The sequence below is a fragment of the Lepidochelys kempii genome, chromosome 3, assembly GCF_965140265.1.
Source record: "Lepidochelys kempii isolate rLepKem1 chromosome 3, rLepKem1.hap2, whole genome shotgun sequence".
NCBI classification, from domain to species: Eukaryota; Metazoa; Chordata; order Testudines; family Cheloniidae; genus Lepidochelys; species Lepidochelys kempii.
In genome coordinates this window covers 1,736,375-1,755,901 of record NC_133258.1, presented here as the reverse complement: position 1 = coordinate 1,755,901, position 19,527 = coordinate 1,736,375, and the positions used below count along the sequence as shown (strand labels likewise).

The following is a 19,527-nucleotide window of genomic DNA, read 5'->3' as shown; positions in this document are numbered from 1 at the left end:
CGTAGGTAAGGGAATTCCATGGCTCAGGCCCTGCCTCCGGCCAAACCCAGACGACCATGATGGTTAGCCAGTCCTCCATTGCCATAGCCTGCCAAGATTCAGTCCTCTCTCCTGGACTATTCAAGTGCCGTATGCAGCTGTCGGAAGAGATGGTGACACAATAAAGGCTGAAATGCCAGCGGCAGACAGTTGACATCCAGTTCTACATCTGCTTTACATGCAGTGTAAACAGCACCACCATTCAGCTTTCTGAGCCTGCCAAAACCAGCACCTGGCTTCTGGGCAGCTGACTTGAGCTGAACCCAGGCAAGGCTGAGATGATGTTGGTAGGGAAATGGAAACTGCTTTGTGGTGGTTGATTTCTCTGCAACATCACCTCCATCTTAGAGCATCAGCCCTTGGACTGGTAAATTGATCCACAGCATATGGCCCCTTCAGACACCTTGGAGTACTGGGTGCTCAAATAGATATGGTGGCAAAAAACACTCACTTCCATTTGAGACAGGCGAAATGATAGACCTGGCCGTGGAGATCCACGCATTCATGGCCTCCAGGATAGAGTAGTGCAGCTCGTTTTATCTTCCTCAAAAAGCTCCAATGGGTTCAAAATACAGCAGCTGTTCTGCTTAGCCACACAGGTTGGATGGACACATCATTCCATGCCCTGCTCTCTCCATCAGCTCCCCAAGGTCTCTGTCCTGATACTCAAAGCCTCAGAGATCATCCCTTGCTTACTGAGAGACACCTCTTCCTCTGTGGCCAGGGCCTTCCACAACAGCTGCATTACGCTGGAGCAGCGAAATTATCCCCCACCAAGGGAAGAGAGAACTTTCCCATGTTCACTGGCCATGTTGCTTCATCAACATCTCTAGGGCAGAAAAGAGTTACTGTACTTCCAACTTCTGCAGCCAGAGATCGCTGGATGGGAAGCCACCTCATTGTCCTCCTCCCAACTCTTTACATCTCATGACACAAAATGTCTTTTGGGAACCTCAGAATGTGCAAAAGAGCCTAGTGAAACAGTGTTAACAACACTGATAGGATGACAGGACCTGAAACTGCTTCGGCTAAAGCCTGCACTGCGGAACTCACTCCCAAAAGAGAGTGGAGGACATGGGATCCACCAAGCCTAAGGCTGAATCAGAACTCAGCTCTTTGACTTAGCTTCCTCTCTGTTGTTTCACAGACCCAGCACACTGTTTATTTCTAGCTCTGCCCTCCCCGAATCTACAAACCAGTGGTTTTCAACCTTTCCAAATTATTGTACCCATCAGAAGGCTGATTTGTTTTGCATACCCCAAGTGTCACTTCACTTAAAAACTACTTGCTTATAAAATGAGACATAAAAATACACACGTGCCACAGCAAACTAGTACTGAAGAATTGCTTACGTTCTCATTTTTATCCTATACTTATAAAATAAGTCACGACCACCAGGCTGAGAAACACTGATATAGTATCTAGAGCAGTGTAAACGAGTCATTGTCTGTATGAAATTCTTGTTTGTATTGACTTCGCTAGTGCTTTTCATGTGGCCTGTTGTAAAACTAGATGAGTTAATGTACCTCTGGAAGACCTGCATGTATCCCTGGCATAGGTGTACCCGTGGTTGAGAACTACTCAAGCACTGTCTCCTGTAGGCTGGCAAAGGGGCGGGGAGAGACTGTTGGTGTTTCCATGTTAGCCAGGAGGTGCTCAGACACCGTGGTGACTGGGAGTTGTCCAAAGAGAACTTCTGTGCTGCCGGGAGATAGAAGCAGCATAGAGAGAGATGGGTGGGAACATAAGCGATGACTCCGGGGATGCTCCAGCCCTGGAGCACTCAGAAAAAAATTAGTGGGTGTTCAGCGCCCACTGGCAGCCAGCTCCCCCACTCCTCCATCAGTGCCTCCTGTCTGCCCGCCAATCACCTCTTCCCCCTCCCTCGCAGCGCCTCCCGCCCGCTGCGATCAGCTGTTCTGCGGCATGCAGGAGGTGGTGGGAGAGAGGGGGAGGAGTGGGGATGGGGCATGCTCGGGAGAAGGGGTGCGGGCAGGGCTGGGCAGAGCAGAGGCGGGGTTTGGGGAAGGGGTCAGGTTTGGGGAAGGGCTGGGGCGGAGCAGGGGGTTGACCACCCCTGGGGCCCGGAGGATACTGGTGCATGTGGGTGGGAAGAAGGCAGCTCTCTCCCTGCTTGAAATGGCCTTGCATTTGATTAGAGACCCAGGCAGCCTGAGTGACACCTGGCTTTGTAAATGAGGCCCAGACAACCCAAACAACTTGCTAACAGGGAGCAGGGATGTAAACCTAGGTTTCCCAGTCCCAGGCTAGCCCCTTCAACGCTGGGCCATAATTCTTGTCTGTGGCACAGCGGCCATCCTCTCCACTCTGATAGCCCCCAGAGCCGTCACCCATGACCTGGGGTCACACAAGAGCTCATAGGATTATATTTTAGTTGCTCTAGGTTCTGTGATGGCAGCAGCCCCGGAGCCTGTTGTGCTGGTGTTGTGTGCACGCACGCACACACACACAGTCCCTGTCCCTGTCCCTCAGTGGGCAGAGACACATAGATGTTGGCTGGAAGGGGCCCAGGGCTCTCGACGGAAGGGTTTATACCCCGCTGCCAGCCCTGAGCCCACTCTCTGTGCTGAGGCTGGAACACAACCACCTGGGCTGTGAGTACCCTTGTAATCAGCGACTGGTTCTGTGACCTCCTGGCATGGGAGTGACTAGGTTCCTGAGATGGCTTCCAGGGGGAGACAACAATGGGGTTCTACCACCCTGGGCCTGGCCTGGCCTTGCCAGACTGCCCCCCAGAACAGGACCGCAGCAGAAGCAGAGGGATTGGGGAGGGGGAGCTGTGTGGGGAGCCGTGCGGGCAGGGGGAGCCACAGGGATTAGGCAGGGGGAGCTGTGCGGGGAGCCGTGCGGGCAGGGGGAGCCACAGGGATTGGGGAGGGGGAGCTGTGCGGGGAGCCGTGCGGGCAGGGGGAGCCACAGGGATTAGGCAGGGGGAGCTGTGCGGGGAGCCGTGAGGGCAGGGGGAGCCACAGGGATTGGGGAGGGGGAGCTGTGCGGGGAGCCGTGCGGGCAGGGGGAGCCACAGGGATTAGGCAGGGGGAGCTGTGCGGGGAGCCGTGAGGGCAGGGGGAGCCACAGGGATTGGGGAGGGGGAGCTGTGCGGGGAGCCGTGCGGGCAGGGGGAGCCACAGGGATTAGGCAGGGGGAGCTGTGCGGGGAGCCGTGAGGGCAGGGGGAGCCACAGGGATTGGGGAGGGGGAGCTGTGCGGGGAGCCGTGCGGGCAGGGGGAGCCACAGGGATTAGGCAGGGGGAGCTGTGTGGGGAGCCGTGCGGGCAGGGGGAGCCACAGGGATTAGGCAGGGGGAGCTGTGCGGGGAGGCGTGCGGACAGGGGGAGCCACAGGGATTAGGCAGGGGGAGCTGTGCGGGGAGCCGTGCGGGCAGGGGGAGCCACAGGGATTGGGGAGGGGGAGCTGTGCGGGGAGGCGTGCGGGCAGGGGGAGCCACAGGGATTGGGGAGGGGGAGCTGTGCGGGGAGGCGTGCGGGCAGGGGGAGCCACAGGGATTAGGCAGGGGGAGCTGTACAGGCGGGGGGAGCTGTGTGGGGAGCTGCAGGTAGGGGGAGCTGTGTGGGGAGCCGTGCGAGCAGGGGGAGCCGCAGGGATTGGGGAGGGGGAGTTGCTGGGACAATTCTGCCTGCAGCCTTCTCACAGAGTCCAGGGAGGGTCATTCCCAGCAGGGTCAGTTGTTGTGGTTTCTTTTTCTTTTATTGCAAATCTTCTCAACAAAACAATGATCAAAACTTCCCCAAGTCTGTGCCTCACCCGCCATCAGTTCCTCGGCCCAAAAGTGCCTGGCTCTTACCTCAGAGCCTTTTGGATAACAGTACTTCCCAGTCTCCCCTCTGTCCTTTTGGTTCTGGGGAGCAGTTCCTCCTACCAGTACCCCCAGCCTCCGGCTGGTATTACCACTGCCTCTATCCATTTCCTGCTCCTCCTCTTGAGGATCAGCCAGTTAAGCTACAGGTCTTTTCCCAGGTGCGGTGGCTGGGGTAATCAGCCAGCTGCTGGCTTCAGACCTCAGTGGAGCGGTAACCCTTATACCTTCACAATCAGGCTGGCCGGCCAACCTGTCAACACAAGTGCTTTTGCAGCTGGAGCTGCATTGTGGGGAGAAGATCCGGTTACTTCCTGGAATGGTGGTTCTTCGAGATGTGATGCAAAGGTGTATTCCATGCAGGCTTGTGTGCACCTTGGAGCTGGAGCCTTTTGCCTAGCAATACCCATAGAGGGGCAGTGCTTGGGCCTCATGCCCATAGCCCCTCACCTGGCTATATGAGGCGGGGCCACCTGTCACGGAGTCCCTGGGCGATGCTCTGGAGCTGCTCCCCATGAAGCCAGTCAGGACTCTGGGGCAGTCTCCTTTCTGTGAGCAACCTGTTTGCAGGACACACAGCTCACACAGCTTCCACCTTCCTGGGTCTGACCTCGGAGCATTCAGCCTCCTCTGCCCCTCCGTGCGCTTCCCACAGCGAGTCCGCCCAGGCAGGGCTCCTGGGGAAGCCAGAGGGTCCTGCCCCCCAACTCTGCAGTCAGATGTGACTCTCAGCCAGCCAATAAAACAGGGGTTTGTTAGACGACAGGAACATGGTCTAAAACAGAGCTTGCAGGTGCAGAGAACAGGACCCCTCAGCTGGGTTCATTTTGGGAGGGCCAGTGAGCCAGACAACCACGTCTGCACTTCACTCCATGTCCCAGCCAGCCCCAAACTGAAACTCTCTCCAGCCCCTCTTCCCCTGGGCTTTGTCCCTTTCCAGGGCCAGGAGGTCACCGGATTCCTTTGTTCTCCAACCCTTTAGTTCTCACCTTGCAGGGGGGAAGGGCCCAGGCCATCAGTTGCCGGGAAACAGGGTGTCAGCCATTCTCTGTGTCCAGACCCCTGCACACAGGTGCCTTCTAGGGCTCTGCAATGATCACACACCCTTACCCCACCCCCTGGAGACTTAAGAACTGCCTAGGGGAAACTGAGGCACCCCCACACTATTCAGAGGAAACATTAAGAACAGTCCCACTTCGTTACACCGCCCACCCCCTCCCCCCACCAGTTCCTTCACTCCAAATGTGCAGGGGGAGACTCTGATGCAGAGGCTGGGTCGTGGAATAGAATCATAGAATCATAGAATATCAGGGTTGGAAGGGACCCCAGAAGGTCATCTAGTCCAACCCCCTGCTCAAAGCAGGACCAATTCCCAGTTAAATCATCCCAGCCAGGGCTTTGTCAAGCCTGACCTTAAAAACCTCTAAGGAAGGAGATTCTACCACCTCCCTAGGTAACGCATTCCAGTGTTTCACCACCCTCTTAGTGAAAAAGTTTTTCCTAATATCCAATCTAAACCTCCCCCACTGCAACTTGAGACCATTACTCCTCGTTCTGTCATCTGCTACCATTGAGAACAGTCTAGAGCCATCCTCTTTGGAACCCCCTTTCAGGTAGTTGAAAGCAGCTATCAAATCCCCCCTCATTCTTCTCTTCTGCAGGCTAAACAATCCCAGCTCCCTCAGCCTCTCCTCATAACTCATGTGTTCCAGTCCCCTAATCATTTTTGTTGCCCTTCGCTGGACTCTCTCCAATTTATCCACATCCTTCTTGAAGTGTGGGGCCCAAAACTGGACACAGTACTCCAGATGAGGCCTCACCAATGTCGAATAGAGGGGAACGATCACGTCCCTCGATCTGCTCGCTATGCCCCTACTTATACATCCCAAAATGCCATTGGCCTTCTTGGCAACAAGGGCACACTGCTGACTCATATCCAGCTTCTCGTCCACTGTCACCCCTGGGTCCTTTTCCGCAGAACTGCTGCCTAGCCATTCGGTCCCTAGTCTGTAGCTGTGCATTGGGTTCTTCCGTCCTAAGTGCAGGACCCTGCACTTATCCTTATTGAACCTCATCAGATTCCTTTTGGCCCAATCTTCCAATTGGTCTAGGTCCTTCTGTATCCTATCCCTCCCCTCCAGCGTATCTACCACTCCTCCCAGTTTAGTATCATCCGCAAATTTGCTGAGAGTGCAATCCACACCATCCTCCAGATCATTTATGAAGATATTGAATAAAACCGGCCCCAGGACCGACCCTTGGGGCACTCCACTTGATACCGGCTGCCAACTAGACATGGAGCCATTGATCACTACCCGTTGAGCCCGACAATCTAGCCAGCTTTCTACCCACCTTATAGTGCATTCATCCAGCCCATACTTCCTTAACTTGGTGACAAGAATACTATGGGAGACCGTGTCAAAAGCTTTGCTAAAGTCAAGAAACAATACATCCACTGCTTTCCCTTCATCCACAGAACCAGTCGTGTCTGCATCACATCTTGAGGAACCAGTTACAGAAAGTAACCATTCCTTTTTTGAGTAGATGCGGACATATATTCCAAGTAGGTGACTTGTGATCCTCATCTGTAGTGACAATGAGGTGTATATCTTCCTGCCCAGAAGGCCCAGGTGCTTAGAGTCTCTGTCTTTGCGGGCGGACTTGAACCTGCCCTGCCAGGCCTTGTCATTCACTGCCATGACCACCAGTGAGTTTGGTGCTGGATGGGTATAAAACCCTCTTATCTCTGTACCAGCACAAAATAGCACTTCTCCAAGTGCTTGGCCACTGGGGTACGCTGGTCTTGGTACCATCAAAGAACACTCGCTGGCTCAAGGAGCACCTCATTAATCAGGAAGGCCACTCTTCCAGGGACAGAAGGTTTGAGAATGCCCATGACTTCATGGATGTTCTTCTGGAGGGTGATGTGTGACGAAGTGGGACTGTTCTTAATGTTTCCTCTGAATATTGTAGGGGTGCCTCAGTTTCCCCTATGCATTTCTTAAGTCTCTAGGTGTTGGGATAAGGGGGTGTAATTGTTGCAGAGCAAAGGGCCGGTATACATAAATGGCCGACACTCTGTCTCCTGGCAATGGATGGCCTGGGCCCTTCCCCACTGCAAGGTGATAGCTAAAGGGTTGGAGAACAAAGGAATCAGGTGACCTCCTGGCCCGGGAAAAGGACAAAGCCCAGAGGAGGAGGGTGAGTCAGTTTGGGGCTGGCTGGGGCTGAGGAGTGAAGTGCAGCCGTGGTTGTCTGGCTTACTGCCCCCCAAAATGGATCCAGCTGAGGGGTCCTGTTCTCTGTACCTACAAGCTCTGTTTTAAACCGTGTTCCTGCCATCTAATAAGCCTCTGTTTTACTGGCTGGCTGAGAATCACTTCTGACTGTGAAGTTGTGGGGCAGGACCCTCTGGCTTCCCCAGGACCCCGCTTGGGCGGACTCGCTGTGGGAAGCGCACGGAGGGGCAGAGGATGCTGAATCCTCCGAGGTCAGACCTAGGAAGGTGGAAGCCATGTGAGCTTCTTGCCCTGGAGACAGTCCGCTCCCCGAGAGGAGACTTCCCCAGAGTCCTGCCTGGCTTCGTAGGGAGCAGTTCCAGAGCATCACCCGGGGACCCTGTGACATGATGGCACCAGTGCCATCCTGGGTACTGGAGCCTGCACCGTGGAAGAGTTGCCCTGGGACCTCGAGTGCTCCTGATTTGTCTTACGTGGCCTCCTCTTTAGCGCCGACGACAGAGAACAACTCCTGCGCCTCTTCAGAGAGCCCTGCCCCAGAATGGGACGCAGCAGCACTCTGCGAGCCGGAGGGTGATTTGTGTCCCGAGGCAGGCCTAGGTACTGCGTTAGGCCTCATGACTTGTTCAAGCAGGGGCTGCTTAAGGCAAAGGTCCCATGCCATCTGGGTCCTCTGCTTGAAGGATCTGCAGATCGCACAGCACTCCTTAAGGTGGGCTTCGCCGAGGCAGAGCAAATGCCATGCGTGGGGGTCGCTGGTAGGAACTGCCACTCCATGTAAAGGGCAGTGCTTGGCCCCCAGTGAGGGTGTCGCCGGGGAGCATCACCACTGCCTATACACGGTAACTGCTAAGTAGCTGGTAACTGTGTACAATAAAAACTAGGCTAAGAAGTAAAGCAACAACCGCGTAGAGCTCTGACTCCAGCTGCCGGGAGATGAGAAGGAACGAGGGGGGTTGGGGTGGGGCTACAGGCATGAGCGCCGCCCTCTGTGGGTACTGCTAGGCAACAGGCTCCAGCGATCCACGCACTTAGTCGGAATACACGTCTGCATCTGCTTGAAGACGAACACCCTCAAAGTCTCAGTATAGATGAGGCAAAACAGCCAGCTCCTCTCTGGGGACCAGCCGGTTCTGCAGCCAGTTTTGTGGTGGGATGCTGAGTGGGAAGAGAGGGCCAGATGGGCAGCTGAGAAGGAAGGGAAACCTCAGTGAAACTTGCAGCACCTGTACCAGAGCCCCCAGGTTCAGGGAGCTGGGTCGTGAACACTGATGCAAGAGCAGGCATGGTGTGGTGCATCCCATATATACCAGAGAACAGTGATGCTGAAGAGTACTTTGGGAGTCATGGGCGATAACCAACTGAACATGAACTCCCAGTGCATTGCTGATGCTAAGACGATGAATGCAAACCTTGGATGCATACACAGTGGACTAGCCAATAGGAATAGTATCCCCTCTGGACATTGCATTAGTGCGACCATTTGGGGAATACTGTGTCAATGCAAAAAGGGTGTTGAAAAATTGGAAAGGGTTCAGAAAAGAGCGAAGAGAATGATTCAAAATCTGAAAAACCTGCCTTACAGCAAGAGATTTAAGAAGCTTGATGTATTTAGGTTATCAAAGGGAAGTTAAGAGATGATTTGATCCCAGTCTACAGGTACCTACACGAGGAAGATTTCTGACAGCAGATGGCTTTTTAATCTAATAGCAAAAGGCATAATAAAGTCCAGTGGCGGGAAGCTGAAGCTAGACACATTCTGACAAGCAGGAAGGCACACATTTTAACATAATTAACCATTGGAACAACTTCCTACAGGTGTGGTGGATCCTCATCTCTTGAAGTCTGTAAATAAGATGGTGGTGCTTTGGCCCTGGATAGTGTGATGTGTCTAGTGCCGTGTGCAGTGTAGGGTGATTGTCTTCTGCTTCTTGCTCCATACCCAGCCTCCAGCTAGCTTTAGCACAAGGAATGCAGAGGACAGTTCTTAAGTCCTTCTAACTGGTATGCAGCCTCTCCATGGTCAAGACTCTTGCAGTGCCTCCTCATGGCACCAGCTGGAAACTGACTGCACCGTGTGGTTTCAGGCTAAATGTGAGGGATCTTGGAGCAGCATGGGTCCCAGAGGTGCAGAGTGCAAACCCACTGGCATGTGGCTATGCCTTGGTGCTCACCTACCATGGCTAGCTATTGGCAAATAGTCCCAACCATGGATTAAATGGGGAAGGTGATAGGAAGAGAGTCTGAGCATAAGCCCTTGTATTAGAGGCCTGATATGAGGCAGGACCTGCTCACAGAATCTGGCAAGAACTGGGCTGATATTGCAGAAATACACATTAACATTCCCCAAGGATAACAGGAACACATTGACCCATTCTAAAGGATAAGGTCACGATGACAGTACGTAATAGATATGTTTTGATTGAACCAACATATACAAGGTGATGGGCGATATCTAGCTACGTCGGGGGCAGTAACTAACTATGTTAGAGGCAGTACGTAACTCGTTTGTATTAGGGTATAAAGATGTATCTCAGAAGGAGTGTCTTTGTCCAGCCGAGGGGGGAAAGGAAAGTCCCGCCATTCACTGAGCTCTGTCCATTGTCACGGGCATACATGTCTTAGTCTCCTTGTAGAGCCTGCCAGGTGCTATTACCGTGCTTCAGCGACAATAAACCTGGCCTGGCGCCTTCATAACTTAACGGATCTTGTGGTCATTGAACAGTTTGCTTGAGGTCTGCTGTGCCAGCTATCTGCGCAGAGCTGGGACAGCACACAGGAAAAACACCCCCACACAGCCAAACATCTGACACTGGTGACCCATAACAGCTAATCTGGTAAGTAAGCAAGCTGTCCTCTGTAGGAATTGCGATCTAACGTGACAGAAAACCATGAGCTAGGGAACCCCGTTATCTCCTCCCTGCAAATCCCCACAAAATTCCATCATCAAACAGTCCAGTTCTTCATGCTGAGCAGAACCAGCGTCGCGATATACCCCTCAGTTCTGCCAGTGATGCGCTAGGCGTTAGCACCAGGAAACATCCAGATTGGCTTACTGGCTCAGAGGCCATGCACGTACTTGACTGGCTACATGCAGTACATAAAACATGGTTATCTGACATGACTTTGACCACTAAGAGAGGTGCCTATCACAGCTTTCAGCAATCTAGCCTGTCTGAGCTGCGTGCAGTGGAAGATGACTGGTGGAAGCACACATCAGAAAATGGCCAGCAGGCTGCAGACTAGAAAGACCTTAAATGCCTTTATGATTGCAAATGGGTTTTGGTTCCATGTCTTGTGGTAGCATTCCCATCCATAGCCCAGAGGTCAGGATGCTCCACACAGACAGGAAAGCTATCAGCGATTGCTGGGCTGAACACTTTAATGGTCTACTCAATCCTCCATCTGCAATTTCAGAAGCTGCTATTCATGGTATAGCACAGTTCCCCGTACATGAAGGACTCGCCAGACTGCCAAGTATTATCGAGACAGCAGCTGCTATCAAACAGTTATCACAAGGAAACGCACCTGGCTTAGATGCAATACCCCCCCAGAAGTCTGTACACATGGTGGTTGTTGTCAAACTGTCCCGAAGTGGCTCAAGAGTATCAACCTCAGGACAGATTGTTAAGAACCAGGGCTCAAAGCCCACATTGGTTGTGAGTTCTGTACTTAGATTTCACCAACCAATTTATCAAGTGTGAACTCCTCAGGTGCTACAACAACCTTACCATGGAGTCCCAGATAGTCCCTTTGGGTACTCCAGTCTGTCCTGCCACCTCGGTGAGCCTGTCTTTGTGATAGCTTGTCCCTTACACTAAGGATCGCAGCAAATAACCAGGTTACTCCCAGTCCCAAAGGACCAGTCACTCACCCCAGGTTAGTTGCACTATAGATCTCACAGCACAGGCAACTGGTAGCCAATCCTATAATAAACTATGCAGAGATTTATTATGTAGGAAAAGGAAGCGAGAGTTATTTACACGGTGAAAGTGGGTAAACATGCATACACATAAATGAGTTCCAAGCTTAAGTTTCAAACAGTAACAGAAGCTTCTATAATAAGCAAGCCCTATATATGTCCTTTAGGGTAACCCAGGCTAAGCACAGGGGATCTTTTGCTCATGCCTAGTAATTCTTGCCCCCCACAGTCCAAGCAACAAGAAGGAACTGTATCTCATTGCTAAGGGGTTTTGTTCCCTTCCCCACTTGTACTTGGAGCTGAAAACTCAGCTGATGGGAGGACTTCACGGACATGGCTCATCTTTGTGGCGGGTGGGGGGAGCAAACAACAAAGTGTTTTGTCCTCTTTAATGTTCCACAGTAGTTTGTTTGGATGGGCCTCCCTTGTTGGCCAGGACGTGCAACAACTTCTGTTGGAGATCAGCACTTTACGCTAGTTAAGGTCTCCTTCCTGTCTGGTGATGTACGCAGTTGCAAAGGCTCACCATGCAAACCCTTAAATGGTGCCTTATAATATGGGATACAGATGACAGAAGTGAGACTAACGCAGGTAGCAATTTACAAGCATTCCATGAAATGTAAACAATAAACAAAAAACAAACAATGCTAACACACAGCTAAGCCAGACTGGTCCCAGCTAGGGATCTGTCAGTGTTCAGTGGAGGCATGGGAACCTGGGCGTGACCTGCCACCTGGTATGCCAGCGTCACAGTTATATGTCTTGAATGCTCACTTGGCTCTTCAGTGTCATCTGGGAGCAGGAGACCATGCCTCAAGATTTCGAGGATGCCGCTATATGTATAGTTCTACTTTAGTTACATAGTTATATATCATAGAAGGTCAGGGTTGGAAGAGACCTCAGGAGGTCATCTAGTCCCACCCCCTGCTCAAAGCAGGAGCAACCCCAACTAAATCATCGCAAACAGGGCGTTGTCAAGGTGGGCCTTAAAAACCTCTAAGGATGGAGATTCTACCACCTCCCTAGGTAACCCATTCCAGCGCTTCACCACCCTCCTAGTGAAATAGTTTTTCCTAATATCCAACCTAGACCTCCCCCACTGCAACTTGAGACCATTACTCCTTGTTCTGTCATCTTCCACCATTGAGAACAGCCGAGCTCCATCCTCTTTGGAACCCCCCTTCAGGTAGTTGAAGGCTGCTATCAAATCCCCCCTCACTCTTCTCCAGACTCACTAAATAACCCCAGTTTCCTCAGCCTCTCCTCATAAGTCATGTACCCCAGTCCCCTAATCATTTTTATTGCCCTCCACTGGACTCTCTCCAATTGTCCACATCCTTTCTTTATTGGGGGGCCCAAAACTGGACGCAGTACTCCAGATGTGGCCTCACTAGTGCTGAATAGAGGGGAATAATCACTTCCCTTGATCTGCTGGCAGTGCTCCTACTAATGCAGCCCAGTATGCTGTTAGCTTTTTTGGCAAGAAGGGCACACTGTTGACTCATATCCAGCTTGTCGTCCACTGTAATCACCAGGTCCTTTTCTGCAGAACTGCTGCTTAGCCAGTTGGTCCCCAGCCTGTAGCAGTGCATTGGATTCTTCCTTCCTAAGGGCAGGACTCTGGACTTGTCCTTGTTGAACCTCATCAGATTTATTTTGGCTCAATCCTCCAATTTGTCTAGGTCCCTCTGGACCCTATTCCTTCCCTCCAGCGTATCTACCTCTCTCTGTAGCTTAGTGTCATCCGCAAACTTGCTGAGGGTGCAATTCATCACATCATCCAGATCATTAATGAAAATGTTCAACAAAATCAGCCCCAGGACCGACTCCTGGGGCACTCCGCTTGATACCAGCTGCTAACTGGACATGGAGCCATTGATCACTACCCTTTGAGCCTGATGATCTAGCCAGCTTTCTATCCATCTTATAGTGCATCCAGTCCATACTTCTTTAACTTGCTGGCAAAAATACTGTGGGAGACTGTATGAAAAGCTTTGGTAAAGTCAAAGTATATCACATCCACCGCTTTCCCCATATCCACAGAGCCAGTTATCTCATCATAGAAGGCAATCAGGTTGATCGTATGCAAAGATGACTGAGCAGTCTGCCACAGCCATTGGTATCTTGCTTCTTTCCATTGCTGGGAAGATTTTGGCATGTCTTGCTCAATAGACTCTCCATCATCACTGATAACATCAGTTGTGGCTTTCGTGTGGGATGTGGAACAGTGGATATGATTTTTGCTGCTCACCAAGTACAGGAAAAGTGCTGGGCATAAAACAGTGATCTCTGTATGGTGTTTCTAGACCTGATGAAGGCCTTCAGCACTGTTAATTCATGGGTCTTCACTGGATCTTGTATAAAGTTGTCTGCCTGCACAGATTCATCACCATGGTGCACTCGTGCTGTGCTGGCATGCTGGCTAGAGTGCTGGAAAATTGTACCTTATCAGAGCCTTTCTTTGTCATGAGTGGCATTAAGCAGCTCTGTGTGCGTGACCGGGGTATTTACATGCAATTGTGCACAGTTGGCACATCTCCAATCTCCTGTGTCTCCGGGCTCACACTAAAGTGATGGACCTGCCCATCAGGCAATTCCTCTTCACTGATGACTGTACGTACATAGTACGTACTGTCGAAGACATGCAGCATCCTATCTAGTGCTTTTCTAGATCAGCAAAGCGATTCGGACTCTCCGTGAGCCTCAAGAGAACCGAATCGCTTTACTAGCCTGCACCAGGAAAAATGGAGTCTGCCCCGAAATCACAGCTGAGGGCACACTGCTTAATGCGGTAGAGAAATGTTGCTATCTTGGCAGCACTTTACCTAGTAATGTGATCAACGGTGAAATCCCGCAGTACATTTCGAAAGCCAGGGCTGCTTAGGGTTGGAGTGTGAGAGGCCTTTGCCTTCACTCCGTGTAGCTTAGCCAAGGACTCCTCCCTATGGCTGTGAGACATGGATGCTCGATAGCAGAAACTTGAAGCAACTAGAGCATTTTCACATGTGCGGTCTGCGTCTCGTCTCTGACATCAGGTGGTCGCACAGGACACCCGCCATCTGAGTCCTGGACTGGTGCTGCATGGCTAGCTTTGAGTCCCTAATCTTACAGGAGCAACTTTGGGTGACAAGCAATTCCCCAAAGCCGCATTTTCTGGACAGATGGAAGTGGGAGCACGTACTCTGGGAGACCCATGGAAATGATATAAGGACACTCTCAAAGCTCAGCTAACAGCTGGCACAGCTTGGGAAGTGGCTGCTGTGAACACGTCAGGGTGGCGACAGGCCCCAAGCTGCAGTTAAAGCCACTGAGAACAGCCGAACAGAAAAAGCCAAAGAGGCATGTGAGCGAAGCAAGCAGCTGTGGCAAAACCAGGTGCCTGTATCTGCCCAGCATGTGGACGCATCTGCAGATCCCTTGTTGGCTTCCGTTGCACTGAAGCAAACCAACTCCTACGTCGACCCCGATGGGAGACTCCAGCAACGGGAGGTTCTCTGGCCTGCAGGCATCAGATTAGATGATCCGAATGGTCCCTTCTGGCCATACCATGTGAATCGGTGTGTGCCTGGCCACTCTTGCCCAGGGTACAGCTGGTGTGGGCATGGGAATGGCAGTTGGGCTATGTGCTCCTTGTTTCAGAACTTCATCAGGACAGCTAGTGGGGCCAGGAGAACCACCTTGGCACAGGGGTGAGGCCTCTGCTCTGAGAGCAGGCCGCAGAGGTGGGAGACACACAGAGGGTGCCCCCAGAGGAAGCAAGGGCAAGGAGCAGCCGCAGGAGGAGCAGTTCCACGAGCATGTGCTTCCCGGACTGTGGCAATAGTGGTCAAGCCCTTCACCCTGCAGCCACCCCTAGGGCTCGGGGTTATCGCCTGTCATGGAGACCCTGGGCGATGCTCTGGAACTGCTCCCCATAAAGCCAGGCAGGACTTTGGGGAAGTCTCCTTTCTCTGAGCATCCTGTCTGCAGGACACACAGCTCACACAGCTTCCACCTTCCTGGGTCTGACCTCGGAGCATTCAGCATCCTCTGCCCCTCCGTGCGCTTCCCACAGCGAGTCTGCTCAGGCAGGGCTCCTGGGAAAGCCAGAGGGTCCTGCACCCCAACTTCGCAGTCAGATGTGACTCTCAGCCAGCCAGTAAAACAGAAGGTTTATTAGTCGACAGGAACATGGTCTAACACAGAGCTTGTAGGTGCAGAGAACAGGACCCCTCAGCTGGATCCATTCTGGGGGGCAGTGAGCCAGACAACCACGTCTGCCCTTCACTCCATGTCTCCAGCCAGCCCCAAACTGAAACTCCCTCCAGCCCCTCCTCCCCTGGGCTTTGTTCCTTTCCCCGCCAATCCTTTGGCTCTCACCTTGCAGGGGGGAAGGGCCCAGGCCATCAGTTGCCAGGAAATAGGGTGTCGGCCATTCTCTGTGTCCAGACCCCTGCACACACCTGCCCTCTAGGGCTCTGCAACGATCATACACCCTCACCCCACTACCTAGATACTCAAGAACTGCCTAGGGGAAACTGAGCCACCCCCACACCATTCAGAGGAAACATTAAGAAGAGTCCCACTTCGTCACACCGCCTCCAGAAGGAAAGGCCCCCAGCCAATCCCCCAAATTACATCCACTCCAGAGCCTGGGGGAGTGCAGCAGGGCACATGTGCAGTGTCCCTGTTCCCCCCAGGGGGAACCCTCCCAGCTGGAACACACAGGGCCTGTAGGCTGGGGTATGGAGGAACCGCTCTTGGCTTGCTTGTAGAGCGTGTGTGGGGCATCGGTTGCACTGTGAGGGGCAAAGCCCGTTGCCAACTGTGCCCACAGATCTATTCAGGGGACACCATCACAGGGCCTAATAACATCAGCCACACTATCAGAGGCTCGTTCACCTGCACATCCACCAATGTGATATATGCCATCATGGGCCAGCAATGCCCCTCTGCCATGTACATTGGTCAAACTGGACAGTCTCTACGTAAAAGAATAAATGGACACAAATCAGATGTCAAGAATTATAACATTCATAAACCAGTCGGAGAACACTTCAATCTCTCTGGTCACGCAATCACAGACATGAAGGTCGCTATCTTAAAACAAAAAAACTTCAAATCCAGACTCCAGCGAGAAACTGCTGAATTGGAATTCATTTGCAAATTGGATACTATTAATTTAGACTTAAATAGAGACTGGGAGTGGCTAAGTCATTATGCAAGGTAGCCTATTTCCCCTTGTTTTTTCCTACCCCCCCCCCCCAGACGTTCTGGTTAAACTTGGAGAGTGGTCAGTTTGGATGAGCTATTGCCAGCAGGAGAGTGAGTTTGTGTGTGTGTGTGTGTGTCCGGGAAAAAGGGGGGCTGGTGAGAAAGCCTGGATTTGTGCTGGAAATGGCCCACCTTGATTATCATGCACATTGTGAAGAGAGTTGTCACTTTGGATGAGCTATTACCAGCAGGAGAGTGAGTTTGTGTGTGGGGGGGTGGAGGGTGAGAAAACCTGGATTTGTGCTGGAAATGGCCCAACTTGATGATCACTTTAGATAAGCTATTACCAGCAGGACAGTGGGGTGGGAGGAGGTATTGTTTCATGATCTCTGTGTGTATATAAAGTCTGCTGCAGTTTCCACGGTATGCATCCGATGAAGTGAGCTGTAGCTCGCGAAAGCTCATGCTCAAATAAATTGGTTAGTCTCTAAGGTGCCACAAGTCCTCTTGTTCTTTTTGCGAATACAGACTAACACGGCTGTTACTCTGAAAACTGTGAGGGGGAGGACTCCAGGGCCGGAGAGTGGGGGGCTGCAGGTCGGGGTTACAGATGAGCACAGCCCTGGCTGGTTGGTACCCTTGCTCTTGGAGCTCCGCAGTGGTTCTCTCCTTATCGGGCTCAGTGGTTCTCTCCTTATCGGGCTCTGAGCTACCCAGACAGCTGGTGGCAGCCCTGTAGTGTTCAGGTGGGACAGGAATGTGGCTCGGACTTGTGCCTGAGCCTTCAGGAGACTGGGAGCTGTTGAGGCACAGCTGGATCTCAGGAGCTGTCTGTCTGCCAGCTCGCATCCCCTCCCCAACCCTGGCCTCTCCCTATTCAAGTGCCCCCCCCCACCTTTTCCTTCCACTTCTCCCCCTCTGCTGGCCTCTTCCTGCCTTGGCTGGGGCTGCGATCTTAGAGGCTCAAGTGAAATGCATCCCTGCCACCGGGAGCTGGTTTGTTTTCCTCTCCTCGGGTGACCCTCAGGCACATGGCTGGCTGCAGTCTGAGTGGCCTGTCACTGCCCATGGCACACAGCCACTAAGGAGGTGCTAGAGAACGACTTGTGGGCTGCCCCCTCATCCCACCCTGTGCTGTCCCTTGCTCGGGGCTACCTGATGGGGCTGATCCTGGCCTTGGCTGGGCTGTGGGAAATGGAGCCAGCCATGCCTGCTGGGAGGGACCAGAAGGTCTGTATAGCAGCACACCCCAGCCCAGCACCTTGCCCCTGGCTGGCAGGCTCTGCAGAGAGGCTGACGGCTGAAGAGCCAGCCCAGTTCCGGGAAGCTGGCCCTGCCGCAGCCTGTACTGAATCCATTCCCGACAGCCCGTAGGCAGGGCGGCTTGTGCCCTGTGTGACTGGATTGGCAGCGGGGCCGGGGCCTCCCCCAGGGAACATGAGCCGTTGCTCTGGGAGCGTGTCGCAGGTTCCTCTCCTCGGGACATGTTCACATTCCTCCACCCATGCCGAGTGCGAGCGTCTCATCAGCTCGCTGGGACTGGGACACGAGGCTGCCTGTGCCAGCGTCCAGGTCCTGGAGGGGAGGAGACGAAGCTGCACCCTTCAGCCATTGCAGGGGGCTGCGGAGGAGTCGGAGCTTTGAGAGTGGGAGGATCCCCAGGGAAGGGGTCATTCCTGGCCCTCTCTCAGACCTGTTTCTCTGAGCAGCCCCCTGGGCTCTGTGCTGGGCTCCCACTGCTCAGCACCAGGAATCCCTACAGCTCTGCAGAGCTGGGCTGAAGGGCCCATTCGAGAGCATGAATCGGGCCAGTGCTTGGTGCAGAGAGGTGGGGTCAGGACTCCTTGGCCTGTCTGTCCTCTCCTCTCCCTCACTGCAGTGTCGTTAGCTGTGCTGGCCGGAGGAGGGTCTCCAAGTGTGCGGCGTTAGCCCCTCTCTCCCTGTGTGTAGACCCCTGGCCTCCTCGCCGTGCTGGATGGGGGGTGTTAAACAGGCTGTGTAAGTGCGTTGTGCGCCCATATGCATGAGCACAGACACGCCTCCCCATGGCTGGCCTCGATCCGTTCGTATTGTTTTCTAAATGGCGCCCAGGCCCCGGAGCAGGCTGTCCCCTGCTGGCACCAGGACAGCCTCCCGCTGTCTCCTCCCTAGCAGGGCCTGGGGCTCAGCAAGCCAAACCCCAGAGAGAGCTGACCCCTCCCTTTGAACCCATCCACCTCAAACCCTTGGGCTGGGAACCAGTCAGATTCCACAAGCAAGTCAGGGCTGGTTCCAGTCCCACTGGCCCGTCAGCTCGGGTACTGCAGGCAGGGCCGTCTCTAGCCTTTTGGGTGCCCTACAAAGCCCCCCAGGCCTCCCCGCCCCTGGGGTCTGGGAGGCAGGAGCTGTGGGGGGCACTTTTGGGGGCCCCACAGGCCCAGAGTGGCCGGGGGATTAGCGGGGGACTGGGAGCAGCCCGCTCCGCTTCCCTCACCCTGGCCCCAGCTGTATCGCTTGGGAGAGGGGGCTTGGGAGGAGGGATCCCCCACTCACCGGCAGCGGCGGGAAGTGGAGCAGCCCAACTCCAACCCACTCTACTCCGCCAGCTCCCAGCCATGACGCTCCGCTTCCCGCCACCGGAGAGTGTGGGGGGCATCTTTTCCCCAACCTCCTCTCACTCACCGGCAGTGGGAAGTGGAGCGTCGCGGCTGGGAGCTGGCGGAGTGGAGTGGGATGGGGCCAGGTTGCTCCACTTTCCACCGCTGCCGGTGAGTGCAGGGTTGCTGGGGGAAGAGGTGGAATGGGGGCAGGGGAGGAGCAGGGGGGAAAGGTAAGAGGTGGGGCGGAGGGAGTTGTCCAGGACCCCACACCCTCTAGGGACGGCCCTGCCACTTGCAGTGGGTGCAGCCCACGGAGGGGCCGGTCGAGGGATAGGGCTGGTCGCCGGAGCTGGTGCTGCTGCTTATGCAGCACGCAGCTGCCTAGGGTGCCATGAAATTTGGACAGTTTGGTGCCCCAGATTTCATGGTGCCCTACGCAGCTGCATATGCCTGAGGACGGCCCTGACTGCAGGAAGTGGGGCTGGGGGCTCAGAAGGAGGCACGGTGCCCGCAATGCAGGGCAAGGAGACATGGGGCTGGGCTGTCAACCTGGGCACTCTGAGCCGATATCTAAAGGGTGGAAATCTCGTCCTCCTGTGCCAGGACCCTTCCTGACCTAACATGCCAGGTCTGCTGTATGCTGCTTTCCACCCCAGGGGTGCCCTGTCCGTAGCGCAGGCCGCGCTTTGGGATGACAGGCCGTGTTGAAGTGTAAAAT

The 19,527-nt window shown here is 53.7% G+C and overlaps 1 protein-coding gene across 5 annotated transcripts in view; it reads left to right on the top strand.

The window, feature by feature from the left end:
- DNMT3A (DNA methyltransferase 3 alpha) overlaps positions 1–19,527 on the top strand; it is a 268,092-nt gene that overhangs the window by 19,885 nt on the left and 228,680 nt on the right. The gene's annotated exons all lie outside the window — the stretch shown is intronic.